Genomic DNA, 9,886 nt, shown 5'->3' on the forward strand with positions numbered 1-9,886 from the left:
TTTCGCCCCCCCCGCGTTGGGGCGCGGCCTCCGTGGGGGGGGGGGGGGGTTGGAAACTCTGCTCCTGATTGGAAATCTGTCTCTCTCTTCAGTGTGAGGAGTGTGTGAATTTTGAAAGGCACCAAAGATATCTAATAGGATGCTTGATGTTGCCTCTGCACTGGTTTTGGGAGAAGTTAAAATCCTGCATGCTGACTGCTAAATAATTTTGAAAACCCCAGTATGTGTCTAGCTGCGTCTTTTGGCTTTTCAGATGCAGGTCCACATTTCTCAGGTACTCACATTGTTTTTTACAGCACTTTTTTCAAATGCATTTGTTGTGGCCTGGCAACTGCCTCTGGCTGCTGCTTGCTGTAACCATAGTCAGAAAAAAAATCTGAATTGCTGAGCAAATAGTTCAGTTGCATAGAATTAGCTGCCTCTTCCCACTAAGGGTGCTCTAGGGTATCTGAGACAACTGTGGATTAACAAAGATCCACAATGCCTATGTCTTTCTGGGTAGGTAGCTTCAGGTTGTGTGACTATTGTCCCATGGCTCTAGATGACTGTTTAAGGAACTGAATTGAGCCCCACTGAGACTCTGTAGGAAAAGCCAGCATGGGATTTCCCCGTGTAGCTTCTGTACCCTTCAGCACTGCAGCAGGCAATCTGGAGGCCTCTCCTGCAAGCTCCCCCCTTCATTGCAGGGGTGCGTCACCATTCCTCTGCAAACTGGCAGCAGTGTGTCCTGGGAGACAGAAAAGTAGCTAGAAAGATGAAGGGATTAAGCCAAAAGTAAGCCTCTGACTCTTTTTAGAAATAAGAAGATTAGTCCTAGTCTGATTCAGAGTGCATGTCCTTTTCTGGATCCAGCTGGAGCAGTGGAAGAGGTTGCCTACACTTTACAGCCAGCTATGCCACACAGATGCTAGTGTGAGCAGTCTGCCAAAGCAGTGTGCATCAAAACGATCCCACTCAGCTCTAATCTGCTTTGTTTCAACTGCTGTAGGTTTGGGAATGTCACTGGCAAGTCTGGGAAAGCTGGATGTTCCCCTGTGCACTTGGTAACAGGCAGCTCTGCAGGCCCTGCAGACAGTAGCGTCTTCAAGTAAGCCCAGCAGACATTTGATCTGTCTAACACCTTCAGTCACCAGATGATAGCTCAGTGATTCACAGACCTTCTACTCATCCTGTGTAAAGGCTGTAGCCTCTGTGTTTTGTAGATCTGGAATAAATGCTTATATTATGTGCAATGGAAATTAAACCAAGAAGATTGTGTGGGGTTTGTTGCTTTTTACATGAAGGGGCAAAAAAACCCTGGGCAAATTCTGCAAAATATTTGTGCAACAGATCTGCTTAATTTAATATAGAGTGTTGAAACTACTGCTGGGGCAGATTTGATACAGGAATATGGGTAATTCTGCACCATTTACGTGAGACTGTGGTTCTACTTTTACTGCAATTATTCTTTGAGAATAGGGATATTTAAAGAACAGAAGTTAGTTTCACTTTTAGCAGCCCTTGGGCAGACTTTGATTGCAATCATACCAATGCCCTCCGAAGAACTATGTTCTGCCTTCAGGGTGGTGCCTGTGTAACTGAGATCAGAATTATCCTCTGTCTGCCTTTAGCTGCATCTTATCTGTGCAAGGGAAATCAGGAGATCACTCTTGGCTACTTCCACCATTTTTGCTTAGTCTTTCATTAATTTACAGCTTCTATTCATTCAATATGTCCTACTCTGGATTTGCAAGACACTGCACAAACACATGCAGAACCATCACAGCTGGCGTTTATGGACACAAAATGGAAGGCCAGGCTTGTTGAAACCAGTCTTGTGTTGCTAACTGTGTTTTCTAGCTGCTTCACGCAGCTCTGCCTTCACTTTAGGCATATATATATTGGGGTAGCTAATGTACTGTGGATAGTACCTTGGGCAAACAAACACAGGGCTAACTGTAATGATCTGCTACCATCTGTAGAAAGCATTTAGGTACTATGGTTTGGGTAGCCTGTAAGCACACGATAAATACTGTTACCATGTGTTGAAGTGATTTGATTGAACTGGCTGTTGCCATTACAGTGAGTTCCTTAGTTGTTAGTTAATCTTTCTTTGTGTGGCAAAGCTCTGCTCCACAGCTGGCAGGAGCTCCCTACCCCTCCTCACTCCCATTCTCTGGACAGGGAAGACAGGACCCAGGGAGGCCCTGTCCCCATGCTCACTTCAGTTGGCAGTTCCTCCTCATGCTCCAACACAATCCTTCCTGGACCAGACCCACAGGCATGAAAATTCAGTCCTTTCTAGTTCCCTGCTTCTTGCTTTAGTCTCTACCTCCCTTAGTTTCCTTGCTCAGAAGTGCCCTAATTGAAGGACATCATATCCTTGACCCAGCCTAAACAGGTGGTATCTCTCTCTGTGACATTCAGGCATGAATTTCCTGCACAGGCTGAAGGAGAGGACTCAGACAGGTCGGTTCCCCTTCATTACCTTTGCCTGACACTGCTCTCCACGTCATGTGGCACAGGAATCATTGCATGGCTGTGCTGATCTGTACCCCTGTCCATTTAATGCCTGGATCTGGCCCTGGCAATACCCTTGGCTGGCTTTGTCTGTCCTTATATATACATCCCATGAAGCTAGGCCTTCTAAGATCCACAGTTTAATCACAGAAAGCTGACATGATGCTGAGAGTGATTTGTCATAGCCATGCTGGCAGTTAAGTCATTGCCAGCAATTGCATCCAAACACAATAAATTGCTAGAGTGTGGACTGTTGAGAAGTATCATGGCTGTCATTTCTGCACAGGCACAGACCATATAGCTTGTATGACCAAATTCTCCACTAGTATCACTTTGTTGGTTCACACCTTGAGAAAATTTTGCTTCTTGTTCTTTCAGAGAAAACAGCCTTAAATGGAAGTCTTACGGGGAAAATAAAAAAGGTGGAATTGTAATTTGGAGTTTAAAAAGCATATGATTGGTGTCTTTCAAAACAATTCAGTATTACAGGAAAGAAGAGCTGAAACAAAGATGACTACTGTCCTTTTTCCCTGCCCCAGAAAGGTTGAGAAGGAAACATTCATAACCCAGAGCTTGAGTTTGTTTAAGAGTAGTCTGGGATTTACCTAACTTATTACAGCTTTAGTGCACAGCAGCAGTATCAGCAGTAAGGACATGAAAAATATTAGATCCAGGCAAATAGAATGTGTCAATCCAAAGTGGTAACAACTGTAAACCTTATCTATTTATTTTTTTAGAGCTAGCAGGGGAAAATAGATATAGTTTTGGCAAACCCTCCCCCACTTCCCCAGGAAACCATGGCTTTGGGCAATACATATTACAGCAGCTTTAACAAACAGAAATCTGAGAATGTGCATGTTTCCATGTAATGGGGTATTTGGCACCACTTTCAAACTCATGTAATTCTGTGATCTTGGACATTCAGAGCATGTTCTAAAGTCCACTAGAGATGACCTTGCAATTTATGTCCATGAGATATGGATTTGGCTTATACATCATGCTTAGCAACATGCTGCACCATATGGTTAACCATATGAGATGATTAGTGACCTACTGCAACCTTTAGGCATAAAAGTCTATGGGGCTGGATGGGACACACCCAAAGGTACTGAGGGAGCTGGCAGAAATGCTCACTAAGCCACTTTCCATCATTTACCAGCAGTCCTGGGCAACTGGGGAGGTCCCAGTAGACCGGTGATTGGCAAATGTGACCCCCATCTCCAAGAAAAGCGAGAAGGAGGAACCAGAGAACTACAGACCTATCAGTCTGGTCTCAGTGCTGGGGAAGGTTATGGAGCAGATCATCTTGAGTGCAATTATGTAGCACATGCAGGACAACAAGGTGATCAGGCCCAGTCAGCATACATTAATGAAAAGCAGGTCCTGCTTGATAAACCTAACCTCCCTTCTATGACAAGGTGATCCGCTTAGTGGATGAGGAAAAGGCTGTGGATGTTGTTTACCTGGACTTAAATAAAGCCTTTAACACTATTTCCCACAGCAGTCTCCTGGAGAAACCAGGTACATATGACCTAGACCAGTGTGCTCATTGCTGGGTACAAAACCGGCTGGCTGGCAAAGACCAGAGATTTAAGGTGAATTAAGTTAAATCCAGATGGCAGCCAGTCACAAGGGATGTTCTCCAGGGCCCAATGTTGGCCCCAGTTCTTTTTTAGAATCTTCATCAATGGTCATGATGAGGGGATTGAATGCTTCCTCAGTAACTTTGCAGATGACACCAAAATGGGTGGGAGCATTGATCTGCTTGAGGGTAGGAAGGCTCTGCAGAAGGACCTGAACAGTCTGGATCAATGGGCCAAGGCCAATTTTAAAAGATTCAACAAGGCTGAGTGTCAGGTCCTGCACTTGGGTGACAACAACCCCACGCAAAGCTACAGGCTTGGGGAAGAGTGGCTGGAAAGTGGCCTTGCAGAAAAGGTCCTGAGGGTGTTGATCAACAGCTGGCAGGGTATGAGCCAGCACAGTGCCCAGGTGGCCAGGAAGGCCAACAGCATCCTGGTTTGTATCAGAAATAGCATGGCCAGCAGGAGTAGGGAAGTGATTGTCTCCCTGTACTTGGCACTGGTGAGGTCATACCTCAAATACTGTCTTTAGTTCTGAGCCCCACACTACAAGAAGGACATTGAGGTTCTGGAGCAAGACCAGAGAAGGGCAACAAAGCTGGTGAAGGGTCTAGAGAACAAGCCTTATCAGGAGTGTTTGAGGGTACTGGGTTTGTTTAGTCTGGAGAAGAGGCAGAGGGGAGACCACATTGCTCTTTACAGCTACCTGAAAAGAGGTTGTAGGGAAGTGGGAGTTGGTCTCTTATCCCTAGTAACAAACAGCAGTATAAGAGGAGATCTGGTCAAGTTGTTGCAGGGGAGGTTTAGATTAGATTTTAAGAATATTCTTCACTGAAAATGTTATTAAACACTGGAAGAGGCTGCCCAGGACAGTGGTTGAGTCTCCATCCCCAGAGATGTTTAAAAGACATGTAGACATAGTGCTTAGAAGCATGGTTTAGCAGTGGACTCTGCAGAGATAGGTTAATGGTTGGACTCAATGATCTTAAAGGTCTTTCCCAACCAGAATGATTCTGTGATTGCTTCATCAGGTAGGTATTTACACTCAGGGATTTTACTTGAGAAAGATCTGTAGCATCAGAACTGTTCCTTCTGGAATAATTAACAGAAAAATATTCTCCATGAAGAAAATTGATCTCTGACTGTCATGGGAGATGATGCTCTCCAAAGCAAGTTAGAGAAAGAGAAATGCTTAGCTGGACATCACTGACATTTTTCAAGTCTGCATGGTTTCATGTTAATTTAGCATTTTGGAAGGGGCCAAATAGGACTGTGAAGTCTGATGGACCCGTATTACCACCTACTAAGTTTTTCATGAGCTAACTTACCTTTATCTAGGCTTTTTTTCTCCCCATCTTGTTTTTTGGTTAAAGAAGATAATTCAGTCCTTTCAATACCTTTTCAGTTCTACAAGACATATGATAGACTAACAGCATTGACTTCAATAGGGTTGCTTGTAACTGGCACTTGGTTTTAGTGAGAGGTGGTGTAGATCTCTTGATCAGAGCAGGAGCTCAAATGTCAGTAAACTTGAGCTGGATCCTTGATTTCATCACTGATCTGCAATGTGATCTTGGACAAGGCCGGTGTTGTCTATATTATTTACTTCATATATCTGTAGCTAATGGTCCTTCCTGTGGCCAAATAACCCTTGAAATGTTGTGCACAGTCAGTGTAGTAAATCTTATTTATTAAGCATCAGAGGGTACCTAACCCCACAGAGATATTTTATTAGCTGTGGTGGAATTTCTTCACCTGTTGTATTGATCTCTGTGGTTCCTGTGTGCTGTCCCATGTCTGAAAATTCTACTTCAATTATGGTATCCAAGAAGAAGCCATCACTCCCTTTACATCCCATTCTCGGAGAGAGCAGCCCTCCACTGCTTCAGAGAGTCTTTCAGGTGGATGTTCTACCTGGTGGCTTCCCCATCCCAAAGGACAATAACTTCTGTCTTTTAAATGCTTCAGCAGTTTTTAATATTCTCCCTGTCTCTCAGCTTTTTTTTTTATTTTTATAGAGCATCCTTTTTTTTAACACTGCATTAAAAGGAAGAACGTAAAAATAAATGAAAAATGTGTCAGGGCAGAAAGAATCCAGCAAGAGTTGCCTATCCTAATGTGACTGTTGCCTCCCTGAGTGCTGGTAAATTCATTTCTCATGGAATCACAGAATTGTCAGAGTTGGAAAGGACCTCAGGAGATCACCTAGTCCAGCTCCCCCGGTAAAGCAGGATGGCCTAGAGCACATCACTCAGGATTGCATCCAGGTGGGTCTTGAATATTTCTAGAGAAGGAGACTCCACAACCTCCCATGTTCCAGCTTGTGCCCATTGCCCCTTGTCCTGACTGGGAACTACTGAAGAGTCTGGCTCCATCCTCCCTGCACCCACCCTTTAGATACTCATAGGCATTAATAAGGTTTCCCTTCAGCCTTCTCTGCTCCAGACTAAAGAGTCCCAGCTCCCTCAACCTTTCCTCGTAAGGGAGATGCTCCAATCCCCCAATCATCTTTACTGCACTCCACTGGACTCTCTCTTGTAGCTCCCTGTCTCTCTTAGCCTTTCCACATCCTCCTTCAGCTTTTCAACCATGCTGAGTAGATAATTGACCTGGTCACATCTCACACAGCTGGTGTCTCTGCTGTCCTCCAGTATGAATGACAGGCTTAAGCACTCCCAGCAGCCGGAGACCTAGACAGCAGTATGTCTGTGTGGGTCCTCCATCTGGGTTGCCACAATCCTGAAAACCGCTTTTGCCCCAGTGGAAGCCATGGCTAACACTTTTCTGGGAGGGCGGCGACCTCTAGTTAAGGTACCTCTGGAGCCAAGAGAGGGGCTGTGCTTGTGCCTCGAAGGGCCATGCCCTGTTTGCCCGTCCAGTTTGCTGTGCTCCTGGGTTGCTCACGCTCCCTGAGGGCTGTATTTATATGTGACTGGGGCTGAGCTGCTGTCAGCCAGGTCTGTCCCCACCATGTTGGTCAGGAGCTGTCATTTCCCACCTGGGACAGCCTGTCTCTCTCTCTGTGCTTGTTGTGGTTTCCGCCGTTTTGCCGCATCGACAGAGTCCCACCACTTGATCAGCTGTGGTTTCTGACCTATGACGGCCTGCCAAGTGACCCGTGTCCTGTAGTATACTTCTCTGACCCCCATTACCCCGATCCCCTTGGTCAATTGGATAGGAAAGAGGGGGATGACGCGGCTGGATCTAGTGAAATCCAGGCAAGTGAGGGCCTCTCAAGCTGCTGGGAACTCTGCTCGGAGCAGGCGGCTGAAGAGCCGGGACAGAAGAAGCAGTCTGGGGCAAGTGCCTTGTGGCCAAGACCAACCTCCTGTGAGGCTGCAGGTTGTCACAGGGAGGAAGACCCCTTCCTCCTTATACAGCATCGCTGTATAAGACAGGGCTTTGCTAGCACTGTTGGAGCAGCCTTATTTCATTCTTTAAAAAGCATACTAACCAGACACAGGCAAGCTAATGCCTCCTGCTTGTTTCTTAATCAGACTTCAGCACTTCAGCCTGTTACTGTAATATGTGTTCTGTCTGCCATCCCTTTTCCTCCCCCTCCACCTTCCCAGAGTGAAGCCTTAATTCAGCTCTATTTTCACCTTCCTGGGAAGCTCTCCCACCTCAGAACTCAAGCCCAATAACCTTTTCAAACTCCTTTTTAAGCTTCCTTACCTAATCCTCCCAGCCAAATATTCCTCCTAAAAATCTGACACATGTAGATGTCTTTTCCCATGGAGAGCCGAGACCCTTCCAATTCCTTCTGCCACCTGTTCATCTATAGAGGATTTCTTTATCTTACGAAAGCTGTATTTCTGATGCCAGAAGCCTGGGGTCCCAATCTCTGCTGTCCATAGGTTTGCAGTTTAGCTACTAAATTTCAAACAGTACTACAATATGATGCTATTTTCAATGGTACAGTGATGATGTGTCCCTCCTTCAGCCTAGGAAACGGGGCTGCAGGATAAACCACATGTTTAGGTCATTTCAGTTTCCACAGGGAACTTGGATCCTTAGCTTTATGTGTCTATCAATAGAAGGAAGGCCAATAATTTTTTCATAGGTATGATCAGGGATGGGTGTGCATGAGAGAGGCAGGGGAAGGGGGCTGAACAAAGGTTTACAAAAATAATTAGCTTTTCTGCCCTCTCTTGGCAGAAATGTCAACCCTCTCTATCACAGCTCAGCCACGTGAATAGTTGATTTCTCACCACAATGACAGAGGTGGGAGCAAACAGCAGGCTGGGGACATGAACGTGTAGATGAGGGCAGAGAAGGGCAGCAATGTGGTTTTACAGCTGGTCCAAGTTTCTGTTCCACCAGCAGCTCATCTGCTTTGGGAGTTTCCTGCCCCCTTTCCCTTCTTCCAGTCTCCCCTTTCTGCACCTCTGGTCTTACCAGAGGCTTCTGTCCATCTTTGCTACATTGAGTTAAGGGGCAGTACAGCTGCAATATACATGACCAAGGAAGCAGAAATCTCTGGTGCAGTAGTGGGACCTTTCCAAATGCTAATAGAAAGCTTTTAACCAGTTCCCACCTACCAGTCCTAGTTAGGAAGGCTCAGCCTGGATTAAGCAAAACTGGAGACTGCTGCATCTCACCCTGCACACTATTGTAGTGGAAGTTATTTTCAGTCTTGGGGTTACTGCTTTGCACTATGGCAAGTAGGGCATAGATGGGTGAGCTTCCCAGACTGCCCGGAGCCATGGAGAAGAGTAAGCTGCTGCTCTGTACCTTTTCCAGCTCAGTCTCCTCTCCTGCTGAGATGGGATGTACAATTTGCTCAGCAGCTGAAGATTCAGTGTAGAGTTTTTTTTAAGAGTCTCAGTGCAATTAGTATGGCAAATTGGAGCCTCCCAGGAGGATACACAGCATCACGCTCACCAGCAACAAGATCTCAGCTCCTCAACACAGAAGGAACATCATTTAATGTATTAAATATTTAATTAATGAACTGAAGCTTTAATGAGGTGATGATGAAGACACCAAACAAGATACTGGAACAGGAATACCCCACCCCAGAGATAGCAAATAGCTACTTTTATCCCAATAGTATTTTTTTCACTGACAATATTGCTGCCTGGGGAAACTGTCAATACCTTTAGGTCTCATTCTGCCTAGTTGAAGGGAATTGCACAGGTGGGATGCATCCCAGATGTGGGATGAGAAGCTCCTTTTTTGCTTCTTTATAGAGCTGGAATAGATGAAGAAGCTGTGGCTGGGGAGAACAAGAGTGCTATAGCCTCTCTGCTGCATGTGGCAGCATACGAACTGCTAACATAGAGATAAATAGAGATTGCATGAAAACACTTGCAGATAGAAATGCCACTGCTAGATCCACGGGTAGACACCTCTTGTGGTCCACAGTATTCAGTATGAGTGTGCTTATTTCACATCCTTCAGATGTGTTGCCATTAAGATTGTACCTGAGCACTGGCCTTGGAGTAGGCTGAGAGGCACTGACCTACAGTCTTCTTTAGGCAGGAGACACTCGAAGAAGAGGCCATAGGGATTTCTGGTGATGAGACAGAAGGATGTGAGAGCTGAGATAATTCTCACCATTTCCTCTCTGTGTAAGAATTGCTTTAGCTGATCAGCCCCTGTTATGGGAACCTAGGGATTTGGAAAGGAATAATAAAAGATTAATCGAGAAACTCCTGAATGAATTCAATAAAAATGACATATGGAGCGTGCACCGTGATGTTTTTATGATTAGGCTGGCAGATAATTGGAATGAGCAGATTCTGCCCCACGCTTGGTCAAGTCTGGTGTCTCAGAGATTCTTCTGTTTTCAGTGTTTCCCT

This window comes from Chaetura pelagica, unplaced genomic scaffold (assembly GCF_000747805.2).
Source record: "Chaetura pelagica isolate M959 unplaced genomic scaffold, ChaPel_1.0 scaffold65, whole genome shotgun sequence".
In the NCBI taxonomy this organism is placed as follows: domain Eukaryota; kingdom Metazoa; phylum Chordata; class Aves; order Apodiformes; family Apodidae; genus Chaetura; species Chaetura pelagica.